At 39.7% G+C, this 17,170-nt stretch overlaps 1 long non-coding RNA gene across 1 annotated transcript; it reads left to right on the top strand.

Moving 5' to 3' along the window:
- The first annotated feature begins 3,635 nt into the window (after positions 1–3,635).
- Positions 3,636–12,024, top strand: LOC138915472 (uncharacterized). Its single transcript, XR_011421455.1, has 4 exons — positions 3,636–3,999; positions 8,979–9,288; positions 9,416–9,534; positions 11,267–12,024. It is a non-coding gene; the product is annotated as an uncharacterized lncRNA (long non-coding RNA).
- Positions 12,025–17,170: the final 5,146 nt, after the last annotated feature.

The raw sequence follows: 17,170 nt of genomic DNA, 5'->3' as shown, positions 1-17,170 counted from the left end.
AGGATGAAGTTAAGAATCAGTAACAGAAATAAAATTCTCAAATGTATGGAAATTAAACAACACACTCTTAAACAACCCATGGATCAAAGAATAAATCACAATGTAAATTAGAAAATACTTACAGATGAATGAAAACAAAACAATATACCAAAATTTATGGGATGCAGTAAAAGCAGTGTTAAGGGGAAAATTTACAGGTATAAGCACTTTTTTAAAAAACAAGAAAGATTTCAAACCAACAGCCTAATTTTATGACCTAAGGAAATAGAAAAGAAGAAAAAACTAAACCCAAAGCTAGCAGAAGAAAGGAAATAATAAAGATTAGAACAGAGATAAACAAAATAGAAAAGCAAAAGAGAAAATAAATGAAGCCGAAAAATGGTGCTTTGAAAAGATCAACAAAATTGACAAACCTTTAGCTGGATGGAATAAGAAAAAAGGGAGAAGTTTCAAATTACTAAACTCAGAAATGAAAGTGGGGACACTACTACCAATTCTACAGAAATAAAAAAATGGTAAGAGAATACTATGAATAGTTGTATGCCAACAAATTGGATAACCTATATGAAATGGACAAATTCCTGGAAATACAAAACTTGCCAAGACTAAATCACAAAGAATAGAAAATGCAAATACGCTTATAACTAGTAAGGAGATTGAATCAATAATCAAAAGTCTCCCACCAAAGAAAGCCCTTGACCTGATGGTTTCACTGGTGAATTCTTCCAAACATATAACAAAGAACTTACGCCTATCCTTTTCAAACTTTTCCAGAAAATTAAAGATGAGAGAACACTTCTTAACTCATTCTAAGAGGCCAGAATTAACCTGATACCAAATCCAGACAAAGAACATAACCGAAAAAGAAAACTACAGACCAATGTACCTCATGAATATTGATGCAAAAATGCTCATCAAAATATTAGCAAACCAAATTCAGCTGCATACTAAAAGGATTACAAAACATGACCAATTGGCATTTTTTTCCTGCAAAGTAAACATGGTTCGGTATAGGAAAACTGATCAATGAAATACACCACGTTAACAGAATGAAGGGGGAAAACATGTGATGTCAATTGATGCAGAAAAAGCATTTGACAAAATTAAATGCTTTCATGATAAAAACACTCAACAAACTAAAAATAGAAGAAAAGTACCTCAATATAATATAAGCCATATATGAAAAACCCACAACAAATATCAAACTCAATGGTGAAAGACTGAAGCTTTTTCTCTAAGATTAGGGAAAATGGCAAGAAAGCCCACTATTAACACTTCCATTCAACATAATATTGGAATTCTAGCCAGAGTGATTGGACAAGAAAAAGAAATGAAAACAACCCAACTGGAAAGGAAGAAGTCAAATTATCTTTGTTCATAGATAATGCGATCTTATTTGTAGAAATCCCTAAAGATTCCTCCCCAAAATACTGTTAAAACTAATAAACGAATCAGCAAAGTAGCAGGATACAAAGTTAAGCCACACAAAGTAGTTGCATTTCTATACAATAACAACAAACAAAAAGAAAATTACAAGAACAATTCCAATTTACAATAGCATCAAAAATAATAAAATGCTTAGAAATTAACTTAAGGAGGTGAAAGACCTATACAAATGAATCTGCAAAACATTGCTGAAAGAATTTAAATAATATATAAATAAATGGAAACACATCCAATGTCCATGGATTAGAATATTCAATATTATTAAGATGTCACTAGTACCCAAAGAGAGCTACAGATGTAACGTAATTCCTATCAAAATCCAAAGATTTTTTTTTTTGTGGAAACAGAAAAACTCACACTAAAATTCATATGGAATTTCAAGGAGTCACAAATAACCAAAGCAATCTTGGAAAAGAAGAATAAAGCTAGAGGCCTCCCACTGTTTTATTTCAAAACTTGCTGCAAAGCTACAGTAATCAAGAGTACGGTGCTGGCATAAAGATAGACACATAGACCAAGAGAAAATAATAAACCCAGAAATACACCATCATATTTATGGTGAAATGACTTTTTATAAGAGTACCAAGATCATTCAATGGAGAAAGAAAAGTGTTTTCAACAAATGGTGTTGGGAAAACTGGATAGCTACATACAAAAGAACGAAGTTAAACACTTACCTAAAACCGTATACAAAAATTAACTCAAAATGGATCAAGACCTAAATGCAAGATCTAAAACTGTAAAATTATTACAAGAAAACATACCAATAGCTTCACAACCCTGGATTTGACAATGATTTCTTAGATATGACACCAAAGGCACAGGCAACAAAAGAAAAAAACAGGCAAATCGGACTTCATGAAAATTTAAAAATTATATATCAAAAGACAATAGTAACAGAGTAAAAAGGCAACCCACAGAATGGAAAAAGTATTTGCAAATCACATATCTGATAAGGGATTAATATCTATAATATATAGGGAACTCCTAAAACTCAACAACGAAAAACCACACAACCTGATTTAAAAATGGGCAAAAGACATTGAATACACATTTCTCCAAAGAAGATACACAAATGGACAATAAGCACGTGAAAAGATCCTCAAAATCACTAATCACTAGGGAAATGCAATTCAAACTACAACGAGACACCAACTCACACCCATTAGGGTGGATGCTATCAAAACAACAAAAAATAACTAGTTTAGGCAAAGATATGGAGAAATTGGAAGCTTTGTGCACTGCTGGTGGGAATGTAAAATGGTATAGTTGCTGTGGAAAACAGTATGGAGTTTCCTCAAAAAATTAAAAATAGGGGCTGGCCTGGTGGTACAGTGGTTAAGTGTGCATGTTCTGCTTCGGCAGCCTGGGGTTCACCAGTTCAGATCCTGGGTGTGGACACAGCTCTGCTTGTCAAGCCATGCTGTGGTAGGCATCCCATATATAAAGTAGAGGAAGATGGGCACGGATGTTAGCTCAGGGCCAGTCTTCCTCAGCAAAAAGAGGAAGATTGGCGGCAGATGTTAGCTCAGAGCCAATCTTCCTCAAAAGAAAAATTAAAAAATTAAAAATAGAATTATGCGATCCAGCATTTCCACTTCTGGGTGTACACATATATACGTGTATATATATATATATATATATATATATATACACGTATATATATAAAAGAATCAAAAGCAAGGACTCAAACAGATATTTGTACACCTTTGACCATAGCAGCATTGTTCACAATAGCCAAAAGGTGGAAGCAACCCAAATGTCCATTGACAGATGAATGGAGAAACAAAATGTAGTATATACATACAAAGGAATGTTATTCAGTCTTAAAAAGTAAAGAAACTCTGGCATATGCTACAACATGGATGAACCTTGAGGACATTATGCTAAGTGAAATAAGCCAGTCATAAAAAGACAAATACTGTACGACTCCATTTATATGAGATACTTGGAACAGTCAAAATCAGAAACACAGAAGGTGGGAATGGAAGGGCTGGGGGGAGAGGGGGAGCAGGGAATTATTGTGTAATTGGTATAGAGTTTCATTTTTACAAAATGAAATGAGTTCTAGAGATGGATGGTGATGGCGGTTGCACAACATTATGAGCCTATTTAATACCACTGAACCCTACACTTAAAAATGGTTAAGATGGTAATTTTCTCTGATGTTTATTTTAGCACCATAAAAAAATGGAAAAAAAAAGAACCCAGAGAGAAACAACTCTACCTTACCAATAGAGGAGCAAGGATAAGAATTTCATCAGTCTTCTCTTCAGAAACCATGCAAGCAAGAAGAGAGTGGAGCTAAACATTTAAAGTGTTGAAAGAAAAAGAAACACACCTGGGATTCTATATCAAGCAAAATTACTCTTCAAATATAGAGGAGAAATACGGATTTTCTCAGACAAACAAAAATTGAGGTAATTTGTGGACAGTGGGCCTGCCTTGCAAAAAATGTTAAAAGAATTTCTTCAAAGAGAAAGAAAATGATAGAGGTAAGAAACTAGAATCTACATAAAGAAGAGAAGAACGTTAGCGACGGAATAAATGAAGGTATGTTAGTTTGCTGGGGCTATACCGTGTACTATAACAAAGTACACAGACTGGGGGGATTAAACAACAGAAATTTACTTACTCAAGATTCTGGAGGCTAGAAGTCCAAGCTCAAGATGTCAGAATGGCTGATTTCTTCTGAGGCCTCTCTGCTTAGCTTGTAGATAGCTGCTGTCTTCCTATGTCTTCACATGTCTTACCTATATGTGTGTCTGTGTCCTAATTTCCTCTCCTTATAAGGACACCAGACTTATTGGATTGAGGTCGACCCTAATGACCTCATTTTCACCTAATTATCTCTTCGAAGACCCTCTCTCAAAATACAGCCACATTCTGAGGTCCTGGTGGTTAGCACTTCAACATAATGAATTTTGGAGGGTCACAATTCAGTCCAGAAGAGAAGGTAAAATAAAATATTTCATTTTTCTTATTCTTTATTGATGTAGTAGATAACAGTTTATTCAAAGTAATAATAGCAACAATGTGTTTGGTGATTAGAGCTTATGGATAAATGAAATTAAGGACAGCAATGTAAGAAAGAAAAGGAGTGGGAAATTGGGAACACTCTGTTAAAAATATCTGCACTCCCTGTGAAGTGGTAAAATGTATACTTCAGATCTAGGAGAAGCACTGGAAAATTTATTTTAAGAAATAAAATTGATATGTTAAGAAAGGAAAGAAAAGGACATCATATAAAATGTTCAATTAACACCAGAGAAGACAGGAAAAAAGAGGAAGCTTTTAAAAAAGAAAGAAAGAAAAAAGGCAATGAATAGAAAACAGTTACAAATAAGATCAGTATTAACCCAACTATATCAATAATCACCTTAAATATTAATGGTCTAAATACACCAACTAAAAGAGAGAAACTGGCAGAGTGGGTAAAACACAAGACCCAACTAATATTGTCTACAGGAAACCCACCTTCAATGTAAGTCATGGATAAGCTAAAAGTAAAGGGGTGGAAAAAGATATTCCACACTAACACTAATCAAAAGACTGCTGAAGTAGCTATAATCATTTCAAACAAATTGGACTTCAGAGTAAGGAAAATTATCGGTGAACTACTCTCCAAGGCAGATACTGTAGGGTGGGTTACTTAAGACCCGTTCCAACTTTTTATTTCCTTCTTTCCCTTCCTCTACTGTGGAGCAGGGAATCTAAGGACCACATGCCCAGTCCCTCTTGTAGGCAGAGGTAACCCGGCAACACTGTTCCAGAAAGTGGGACATAAGCAGACGTGAGCAAAGGTTTTAGAGAAAATTTTGCTTCCCCAATTACATAAGCTATTCCATTTTTCTCTGCTTCCTCCATTCCTCCTTTTTCCTTCCTAAATGTGATGGCTTGAGTTACAGTGATTATTTTGTGATCATGAGGGAAAGGCCAAGAGATTTCTGCAAACTTTAGCTCTCACACCCTTGAGCAGATGAATAAACATCCCTGTGTCGTTCTTCTTGCATAGAAAAAAAGAAACCTGTCTGAACAAGCTACTGTAGGATCTCCCTTCACTTGTAGCCAAATGTAATCCAGTCCTGAATAATACATCCTCCACTGCTCCCAAGTGTCAGTGAAAGTCTGTTACAAACCACAGCTCTTTACAGGGACTCTGTAAGGAAATGAAGGAAGAAGGAAGAGCTTTAGTTCAGACAATGACTAGGAAAAAGTAAATGGAAGGCTGAATGAGAGCAGGAAGCATGAAATGAAGCATATACTGACGCAGGAAATGAAGAGACATACACACACACGCATGCACACACACCCATGAACCTGGGTCCTACTATTACAGGAGCTGTGTAAATGAAGGATCACACTGTTTGAGGAGTATTTAAAGGATCCCTTAATTTCTAGGTGACTTAGGGACATTCAGGTGCAGATGCACCGAGTTCCTTCTGTCTAATTTTTATTCTTTAACACAAAAATTTTGCCACAGTGATTGCAAATCCAGACCACAATCATCCTAATTTGATGATCAAGAAAATGGTGTAAAATGATTCTTTGTATGCACATTTTTTAAAATACACAAAGTTATTCACAAGCATCTCATTGAAACAAACAAGCAAGGGGTGGTAAATGGAAGTCCATAGTAAAATGCTCGTTTTTATGTAAGCATTAGGTAGAATGCGTATTTTGTCTTACTTGGTGAGCTTTTCTATTATTTCATATGCCTGTATACACACAATCTCAGTTATTCTAACCCTCCTTCTTTCTATAGGGTCTTAAATTTCAGCCATTCAATCTTCTATTATGAGTTTGTTCAGGAACTTAATCTTCAGTGTGGGAGGAACCACCATCAGATGTAGGAAATGCTGTGTCTGTGTTCCCAGGAGACAGAGGTGGGCATGAGTGAAGAAAAAGGCAGAGGTGGTGACATGAAAGCCAAGCTTAAAGGATGATGGCACTTGCGAGGCCTCTTCGAAACAGATTCCACCATTCATTGAGGATCTTGCTTTCCCAGTCAGGCAGGGGATCAAGTGAATGAAAAGGAATCACGTTTGTCTGAATCCTATGGTGCGCAAGGGAAGATCCAGTGAGCCTGGAAGGCACACAGTGTGACAAGCATGTGCTAGTCACATCCATTCACAAACAGCCACTCCCATTTCCCCCAGAAAGTCTCAAAATACTACCAATTTCTAAGTGTGTCATAAAAATGGTGGGAAAGCTGTGCTTTGTCATCCCTGGCCTTACCTTGAACCTCTCATCTACTGATGGGTCCTGGTTGCCAAGTGTTGGCTTGGATTGTAGGCAGGTGACCAATTCATCTCAAGTTGCCTGAGACTTTCCTGATTTTAGCACTGAAAGCACCTCATTCTGAAGAAACTCAGTTCTAGGAAAACTGGAAAGCTGGCCACCCTGTATCTGAGCAGGCTGCAGGTGCACGGAGAGCCTGTTGATGGCAAAAAGCTTAAACTTTGGGTTGTCTTGAAATGACAGATAGAGATGTGGGGCAGAGTTGCCTGAAATCCAGGTTTAGATCTCTGGGACTTAACTGGGGCCTGGTAGTATAGGTAGCTATAGTTGACTTATTGCTAAAAGCCACCTTTATACATAATAACACATAATAAAATTTGCTATTTAATATAACTTATTATAATAAAGGCTTACTAAAAATGCTTCCTTATGAAAACTTGAAGGAGAAAGTAACCAAATAGATATTGCTAGCTAGAGGAGACAGAATTAAAAAGTGCTTAAGGATTATAGAAAGATTTTCCAAAATCACGACATGCACAGATTGAAGTGAGGTTTAAAGGTTTCAGCAGAAAGTTAAATGACTGAAAGAACGCACTCGAGGAAATGAAGGAGAACCTCACAGGAAATTAACTCTACAGAGCAGTGACAGTTTTGAGACAGCAGAGATGTTTCCCAAGCAGGTAAAAACATGAGTCTTGCTCCTGAGTTGCTAGATGACTACGGACAAGCTATAGCTGTAAGGGAAGAAATGGAAAGATTCCTTAGTTCCTTGAAAAAGCCAGCTGACAGCCCTTGATAGCAAAACTCCTAATAAGTGATTGACAGCTCTGGCTGCTGAGCCTGGTGAAAGAAATCCCAATGAATTTAGAAAAGAAAATGTGCATAGCACACCAAAATTTGCTGAGGCAGATATTAAATTTTAGCTTTCATAAAAAGATCTTCGATATCTCGGGAAAGGCTCAAGACTCTGGGTTATCAGATCATCAAGGCTAGAGGCATGTTCAGGCGGAATGGCTCAGGGATCAAGGGTCCAATATGCATTACGTGGATCAGATGTTACTTCCACAGTATTTAGATCCCAGAATGAAGATTTCCTCCATCAGGCTTACCACATCTCAGAACAATTCTTCCTCCTCAAGGGCAAAGCAGAGTGTGTCCTCTTGTTCCTAACTATGATTATCTCTCCAGATGGGCAGGACTCTCTGTTTTAAAGCACTGTGTTTTTGTGGTACCAATGGTCCAAGATCTTCAAAAATGATATTAACGATGCCTTTGGAAAGTTATGTTCTCCTGATATGCCTCTCATACATATACCTCTTGCAAGGGATGTAGCTGGCCTCGGCTTTGTTCCTCTACCTCGTGATACAACAGCGAAACCCCAAACAATCCAGTTAAAACATGGGCAAAGAACTTAAGTAGACTTTCTCCAAAGAATATATACAAATGGCCAGTAAGTACTTGGAAAGATGCTCAACATCACTAATCATTTAGGAAATGAAAAATCAAAACCACAACGAGATACCACGTAGCATACTTTTTATCAAAAATCAGAAAATAAGTTTTGATGAGGCTGTAGAGGAATTGAAAGTCTTGTGCCCTGTTGATGGGAGTGTAAAATGGTACAGCCGCTATGGAAAACAGTATGAATGCTCCTCAAAAATTAAAAATAGAATTACCATATGATCCAGCAATTCCATCTATGGGTATATTCCCAAAGGAATTGAAGCAGGGAATCTGATATTTGTGCACACATGTTCACGGCAGCATTCTTCCCAATAGCCAAAAGGTGGAAGCAAGTCAAGTGTCCATTGACAGATGAATGGATAAACAAAATGTGATGTATATACACAATGAAATATTATTCAGCCTAAAAAGGAAGGAAATTCTGATACGTTCAACAGCATAGATGAACCTTGAGAGCATTATGCTAAGTGAAACAAGGCAGCCACAAAAGACAAACACTATATAATTCCACTTCTATGAAGTAGCTCGAGCAGTCAAATTCATAGAGACAGACGGTATAATGGTGGCTGCCAGGGGCTCAGGAAGGGGAGAATGAGGAGTTTTCATTTAATGGGTACACAGTTTCAGTTTGGGAAGATGAAAATTTTCTGGAGATGGACGGTTGTACAAGAATGAATGTACTTAATGCCATTGAGCAGTACACTTCAAAACTGTTTAAAATGATAAATTTCATGTTATGTATATTTTACCACAAAGACAAAATAAAATGAATAAAACATGGTTCTTTCATAAAGTCGCCATGATGACCACTTTTTTTCTCTTTTCAGAAAAAGAAACTATTGTGTCCTGTCTTACTAAGATGATTGCAAAGATTTTCGGACAATCAGTGGATCTTCTTCCAAAGCTTCCATGAGTTAAGATTCTCTAAAATAGTTCTATCACCTTCATCCATTGCTTTAGACGCAGTCTGCCTTTAGGGTCCTTTAAGTATACATTAATATGAAAACGAGGCATTGCTCCTTCACACACTTTCATTGGATCCGGACTCTGAAGGTGAAGTGGCTGGAATCAAACCACAGCTCCTTAAGGCCTGGGTTGATTGCAAACTTCGAATGCAGTGCCGCTTGGTGAAACAAGGTGAGGGGATGACATGGGCTTCAGGGAAAAGGAGCTCACCTTGAATTTGTAACTGTGGCTGCTTTTCGTTATGATCAATGGCCCCTGGCCCCTGTCCACATCAATCTAAGACTTGTTTCCCCCTCAGAGCAAAGCCAGCCTCAACAACACAGGACTCAAATCTGGTCATGACGCTGCCACAAAGGCTGCACTGGCCTGGAGCACTCCCACCCCGGGACCTCTGTGGTGGTGCTTCCAGCCAAACAGGTAAGCTGGCATGACAGCTCGCTGACTTGGTCCAGACAGGGCTGGGTGGCCCAGGCGGAGGTGATCTGCATGGCTGAGTGGCGGAGGGCCAGGCAGAGACGTTCAGAGCCTGGGCCAAATTCTTTCCCACCGTTCATTCTGGGAATTGAGGCGAGTTACTTAATTTCTTTCCATTTTAGTCTCCTCTTTTGTAAAATGGGGATGAGACCTGCCTGGCAGGTTTGTTCTCAGGATTGTATATGACAATCCACGTCACTTGTCTGACCCTGTAGGTGAGTCTTCCCTGAATCTCACCTCTGTTATTTAATATAATGTTCCGAGTAAAGCAATTTGCTTCTCGCCTAGGCACTTTTGTATGAGCTGCTCCGAATGCCTGGAGTGCCCTCCTAGTCCTTTGCAAACTACTATGAATCTTTCAATATGCAACCCGGATGTCATTCATTTTTCCTTAAGGGCACGGACCCTCTTACTCCTGTGGAGACAAACGATGCTCAATACTCTCTCTCCTCTGCTCCACTCCCAGGTCCAATTCCATATTTCTATTGTCAGGGTCTCCTTATTGAATTGTGGCTTGCTGTTTCTCTGTCTCCTGCGCTAGTCATTACTCTTTCCCAGTATCTGCAAACTTTTTGGTGGAAGGCCTGATGGTAAATATTTTAGACTTCGAGGGCCATATGGTCTCTGCTGTAACTACTCAATGCTGCCGTCGTGTTGCAAACACAGCTGTAGGTGATAGGTAAACAAATGAGTGTGGCTGTTCTTCCGGTAAATTTTATTTACAAAACAGGCAGTAGCCCAAAGTTAGTCCATAGGCCATAGTTTCTGACCCCCGCTCTATCCTACTCATGTAGCACAGAGCTAGGCATAATAACATTGGAAAAATGTATTTGTCCCAAATTCTGGGCTCAAGCCTGGCCCTGAAATGTCCTCTTCCATCCATCTGTTCTGTTCCTGTCTGAGATGGGCCCACTGGATGCCAACAGAAGTCCAGCGAGACCCATTACATGTGCCTTTTGCTCCAGTGGCTAGGTATTGTGTTTTCTTGCTTGGGCCTGGGCCAAAACCACAAGGACGTCTGATATCAGGAAAAGGGTGTTGTTCATGGACTCAGAAGACCTGGGTTGAATTCCTAGTTTGGACACTCACAGTGTAATCCTAGGCTGACCACGTCACCCTTTTCAGCCTCAGTTTCTTCATCTACAAATAGGCTTTGTGCTTACATTGGAGGACTGCAGTGGAGATCACGATGACAGCACACGTGATATTGCTTTATGAGCTGACTTGCTAGTCAAGATCATTATTACTGTTATTAGACCCAGATTGCAGCCTTCTTCCATACTCCTCTCCCTGGGCTGGTAGGAGAGCTGTGTGTTCATTCATTTATTCACTCACATTTAATTACAAATTTAAGATTAGAATATTGGAGATAAATAAGGAAAGAAACTATTCTATTGGGCCAGTACAGGCTCAACATTCCAAGCACTGTCTAACTATCTTATTTATTGTCTAGTTCTATTCTGATATGTTCCAGTGATTTGGCCACTGGACAAGGGTGTGGGATGAGAGAAACCACAGTGCTTGCCTAGATTCTCAGAATCTGAGAAGTACTAAGTCATGCATCATCAATGGAGCTACAGGAGGACAATGAGTCAGTGTGACAGTTTGTTTCTGTTCCACCAAAGTCTACTCTCCTGTTCTCCCCAAGTCACAGCCATACTACCTGTCTCTGCAGGTGGACATGGCCATGAGACTCAGCTACAGCCAAGGAAGCGTAAGAAGAAGTAGAACGTGCCACTTCTAGGCCTGGACCTTGGGAAAAACAAAACATAGGAAAGAAGAAAATCCCTCCTATGCACACCTCTTGTTTTCCCACTTCCTCATGGCCTGGGAGGGGTATTGATGGGAGCAACCCTGCAAGCCACAGCAGCCTGGACCCCTTAATGATCCACTGCAGTGATCCCTGGAGTGGAGCTGCCCCTGACGTGGAACCCTCACCTTGGACAGTTAACTGAGAATAACACAGACCACTTGCTGTGTTGTATTGTGTTATATTGTGTTTTCAGCCACCGAATTTTGATGCCTATTTGTCGCAGAATTTTCTTATCAAAAATGATATAGCTATATCCACCCTATTTCCTTCCTTCCTTCACATCTTCCTTTCCTTCCTGCCTGCCTTCCTGTCTTCCACTTCTTTCCTTAACTGCATAAATCTGTAACCCTCAAGGTGAGATGTACTTTGGATGTAAGACTTCAAATTTTACAAAGTTAATGTGGTATACAACGGCTGCTCCCTTGTGAGACCTGGAGCTTATACAATTTGGGGAGCTTCTTCAAGTAAAACTTACAAAATCTTGAATACAAAATCAGGTACGAAAGCCCTGAAGTCTAAGCCTTATCAGCTTCTCAGTAGATCCCCCACCGGTGGTGTATGCATGATATACACAGTAATATATGAGTACTGGAAAGTTCTGCCTGAACCTACTAATCAAGTGTATTAATATTTCTGCACAAAAACTTGTGAATATTCTATCAATGAAGATTATATTTAGACTCCCAGTAATTCAGGTCAAGTTTCTTGCTGAAATTAGTTAAGGTCAGGTTTGGTCTGGCTGTCAAATGAAGTTTTAAAAATATAGCTTTCAGAGCTTTTTGGATTTTGGAATTGTGGATACGGGATCTGCATAACTCATGTTAAGTCCTTCTTAGGTACTGGGAGGGAAGGAGGGTACTATATGTACAATCTAAACCCCTGCCTTCAGAGAGTCTACCATCTCACCAGGAAATAGAGCGTGAAGTAACAGAGATCCAATGTGGTTACTGCTGCAAAAGTAGCTCACACAGAATGAAAGACTTGTGCCACCCCCAAGAGTTTCCTGTTGGTGAGCACAAAGTCCATAGGGAAACAGGAAGCTCGGAGAGTCTCTGAGCCCTACCACTATGACATTCCCTGATGTTCACCTGGATGACATGGCAGGTCCAGGTGTTCCAAAGAGTGAGTCGGTTAGAAGCAAGCTCACTGAAGAAGCAGAGAGACCCAGCTCAAATTCTAATTCTTCCACTTACTAATTGTGATACTGGGTAAGTCACCTCTTTAGAGTCATCAGCTGTAATTAATGACATACACCAGTTGTGTTACCGGCTACCATTTGTCGAGTCCTTACTATGTATTGTGATACATACTTAAGATGAATGGTCTCATTTAATCCTCCCCATAACCCTATGAGATAGACTTATTATCATTTTAAGACTAAAGAGTTAAAGATCAGAGAACTTTAGAAACTCATCTAAGGTTCCAGTCCATTTGGCTCCAAAGCCCAAGCATGGAACTACTGTGACTCTGCCCCCGTAAAGATGGTAATCCAGAAAGTCATGAACATAAAATGGGGCTGAGTCTGGTTTCTCCCAGGTTTCTGCATTCTCCACCCTCACTCTAAATTTGACCAAGACACTGATGTCTTCTAGTCTCACCTCTTCCTTTCCAAGATGACATTATCCTAGATTTTAAGACAGAGATCATAAAAGACAGATCATAGGAGACAAGTGGACTATGACTAGTTTTTGTGGCCCTAAAAATATCTTAAGCTTTTCTGAAATTTCAATTTGGTAATTTTGTATAAAAACCTGTACATCAGCCTTCTCTTGAGAAACTGAGAGAAATGATAACAGTAGGCTTGCGTTTTTCCGCGACAATATCTGGCAGCCCCCAAATTTCAAGTAGGTCCCTTTCTTATACGTCTTCAGTGCACTCTGTACTTTCCTGTATGGCATTTAACATAGCTCATAGTTCTACATTTATTTCTGTAAATATATCATATATATGCACTACTTGTTTCCCTGAGTAGAGCGTAAGATCCATGTCTGATTTGCTTACAACGTAATCCCAGTGACTGATAGGGAATCTGGTCCAAAGTAGGCAGTCAACCAACACTCATTAAAGAAATAAACTCTTCTGAATTAATGAGGAAGAGAACATGAAGTTAGTGTGTTCACGTGTCCATTTCACCCCTATTACTATGGCAACTTAATACACTTAATAAAGAGCCAGGATTTACTTTCAGAAAGTCTAGCTTCGAAGCTCATGCTTTTAGCTACTCACCCTTCCATATGCAGCTGGCTCTCAGTCTTTTTGAAGAGTTGATTCATAACGGCCAAAAACACTTGCCATCTAGGTCCAAATGTTGGAAGTATAATGACTTCAAAGTGATGTCTTTCTGCCACTTAATGACCCTAAACATTAAAAAAATTAGAATTGGCAGGGCCTGTGGAGCTATTGTTCTTTAACTTATTGGGGTTTCCAAATGGTGGCTTTGTGCTGCCAACTAGAATAATATTAAGGATTTATAGGCAATAAAACATAGCCAGGTCCCCAACCATAAGAACTGCCATCAGCTGCACGTGGGAAAACAATCTCTAATTTATGTTGCCTGATGAGACAGTGATTGGCCATAATCATACCTTGATTTTTATATATTGGCTTTCTTCAGAGGATCATCCAGTCCTTGAGCATATGGTCTATGACCTTCCTAACAAGTATCCATCGTAACACATGTAGGCAGGGAAGGTCCATCATCCCCAGACCTTCTGTAGAGCACTCAACCCATTAATCCCCCACTGTTTCAGGTTGTTATTTGAGCGAATCTATTAATCTAACAAACTGAGCAAGTACCACAGTCCAACCCTGTATATGTGGCTAATCTCCTTAATGGGGCAACAGGACATCTGCAGGGTGACTCGAGTCATATATTTTCCACTAAGTATTTCCTGATCCTCCCAGGTGAAATAAGCTTCTCCCAGTCATCCTCCCTAGCACCCTTAGCACTTTGCCAATTCTTCCGCCATACATGGGGGGCCTCAGGTGAGAGTCAGGCAGCCCTGGCTCATTGCAAAGGCACAGGTTTTCGTAGAAGACGGCCATGGGGATGCAGTGGATCCACCCTTACTAGCGGTGTGAGTGGGGTACACCCATTAATTCTCTTATCCTCAATTTTCTCATGTATAAAATCAGAAATAATGTTACTTGCTTTGCATAGTTGGGAAGAATATTTGGGGTACAGTATGGAAAGTACTTAACTATAGAGATGGTATGAAATAAATATCGAACTCCTTCTCTTCTCAAGTGCAGGAAGTGTTACATACTCTTTTATTTATTCCCTTTGGCAGAGCTCCTGCTGAATTGAAGATCAGTAAAAACATGTTAAAGGAAGGAAGGGAGGAAACCTCAAAGTCCTTAAGTGATGTGGGCCATTTAATGGTAGCAGGAATGGAACAGATAGGAAATTCAGAATTTCACAAAACTAACCCAAGGAAAAAGAGGCTTAAGACATGTGAATGCATATCTCATGACAACAAGATTCCATGGTCAGCATAACCTCTGTTGGCATGCTTCGATTTGAGGATTTCCTATAAAGCCTTTCCAAGAAAAGGCCCACTATCTATTTCACTACAGTAGCCCCCCTTATCCACAGGGGATATAGTCCAAGACCCCCAAGTGATGCCTGAAACCACAGATGGTACTGAACCCTATTTAGTATGTTTTCTCCTATGCATACATACCTATGACGATGTTTAATTTATAAATTAGGCACAGTAAGAGATTAACCACAATAAATAATAATAAAATAGAACAATTATAACAGTGCATGGTAATAAAAGTTAACATAGATCTTAGCAATCTCAGCGTACAATTTTTTTCTTTCCTTATTAAGTGGAGAACTTTTTCCTCTTCACTTAAAGGAGCACTTTATGGCTTCTCTTCGGCGTATCCGAATTGCCAACATCACTACTCTTGCGCTTTGGGGTCCTTATTAAGTAAAATAACAGTTCCTTGGACGCAAGCACTGCGATACTGCAACAGTTGATCTGATAACAGAGAGGGCTACTAAGTGACTAACGGGTAGATAAAGTATAGAGCGTGGATCTGCTGGACAGAGGGATGGTTCACGTCCTGGATGAGATGGAGAGGGAAGCCATGAGATTTCAACGTGCTACACAGAATGGTGCATGATCTAAAACTCATGAATTGTTTAATTCTGGAGTTTCCCATTTAATAATTTTGGTTGACCATGGGTAGCTGAAACCACAGAAAGAAAACCATGACTAAGCAGGGGACTACTGTATTTGAGTTTAGTGTTTGACATTCCATTTCTTTTACCATGAGAAAGCCCTCAACTTTCTCTTCTGTGGGCATCTCTTACCTCATCCAAGTCCCTGGGGTTTACTCTCCCAGGAGTCAAGTTTTGTTGCAAATTGCCATGCAGGATGGAAACCGGAAAGTCTCAGTCCATTGGGGACCATTTTCTACTGCTTTGATGATACCAGCGTCACACTGCTAAAAAGCAGACGCTCTCTCACCATCTTGAAAGGACACCCTTGACCTCTACTCCGGTGATCTAAGCATGCCACCACTGCTGGTCCTGAAGTAACTTACACAGGAAGTGTGAGGAAAAGAGGACGAGGCCGTGTCTCATTGTCTACTCTGTCATGGTCATCCCACACGCATGCAGACATGCACTCCATATTCGTCAGTGTCCCAGCAGAAAGTCACACTCAAGGGATTTAACTGAAAAAAGCTTAAAAAAGGACAGTTTCAGAGCAGGAGTGGCTAAGTAAAAACATCTGTGTCTTTCTGGAGCTATGATTTTAACAGTTTTTTGTTTTTTTGTTTTTTTGTCTTGGTGAGGAAGATTGGCCCTGAGCTAACATCTGTTGCCAATATTCCTCTTTTTGTTTTTGCTTGAAGAAGATTGTCCCTGAGCCAACATCTGTGCCAATCTTCCTCTATTTTGTGTGTAGGACGCTGCTACAGCATGGCTTGATGAGCAGTGTGTAGGTCCATGCCTGGGATCTGAACCTGCGAACCCCGGGCTGCCGAAGCAGAGTGTGCAAACTTAACGACTACACCACCAGGCCAGTCCCTTAATAGCATCTTTTAAAGCCTCAATTACACCATGATGAAATATTTTTCAGAGAGTACTTTGACATATGTGGTCTTGGTCTTTCTCAGCCAACATCTCCCTAGGTTTGCAAATAAATGGTCATTAGCTTTTCTTTCCATAGTGGAGCCCGTAAGAGCATGTTTAATATCATGCTAACAACAAGCCTGATTTGACGCACAGAAGATCCTCTGGCCCCCAAGTACAGCCCTCAGTTACTGCCTCAGTTAAGCAAAAAGTCAGAGGGAGGCTCAAGTTTCCGTCGCACAGACTGTGTAAGAGATGCAATGGGTAAGGACTCGGCTATTTCAAGGTATGAAAACGAAAAACGGAAGTGCAATTTCACGAGTTGTGCCAGATGCATAAATTGGAGTGTGCTGTCTACTTCGTTGGGGACCTCGTTTCAAATATACATCCTCCAGTTTCCATTTATGGCCTCATAAATTCATTTGTTATTCCCAGCTGGACCTGCGTCATGGGCTCCAAAAGGATATCTATAATCATTAGGATTTTAGGAAAGCGAGAACAGGAGACACTCTCTCCAGTATAATTTCCATCCTTTTGGACATACCCTCCTATTATTCAAACCTGTCAAGCCACACAAGGGTTGGTAATGGGATATTGGAGATCTAAACCAGCCAAATAGGCAGAGCTCCAAAACAATCATATTCTGGCTGTGGGTTTTGGTAAGAAGATCAGAAATA

The sequence above is a fragment of the Equus caballus genome, chromosome 9 (genome assembly GCF_041296265.1).
Source record: "Equus caballus isolate H_3958 breed thoroughbred chromosome 9, TB-T2T, whole genome shotgun sequence".
NCBI lineage: Eukaryota > Metazoa > Chordata > Mammalia > Perissodactyla > Equidae > Equus > Equus caballus.
The sequence above is the reverse complement of the archived record's forward strand: the minus strand, read 5'-3'. Positions and strand labels throughout refer to the sequence as shown.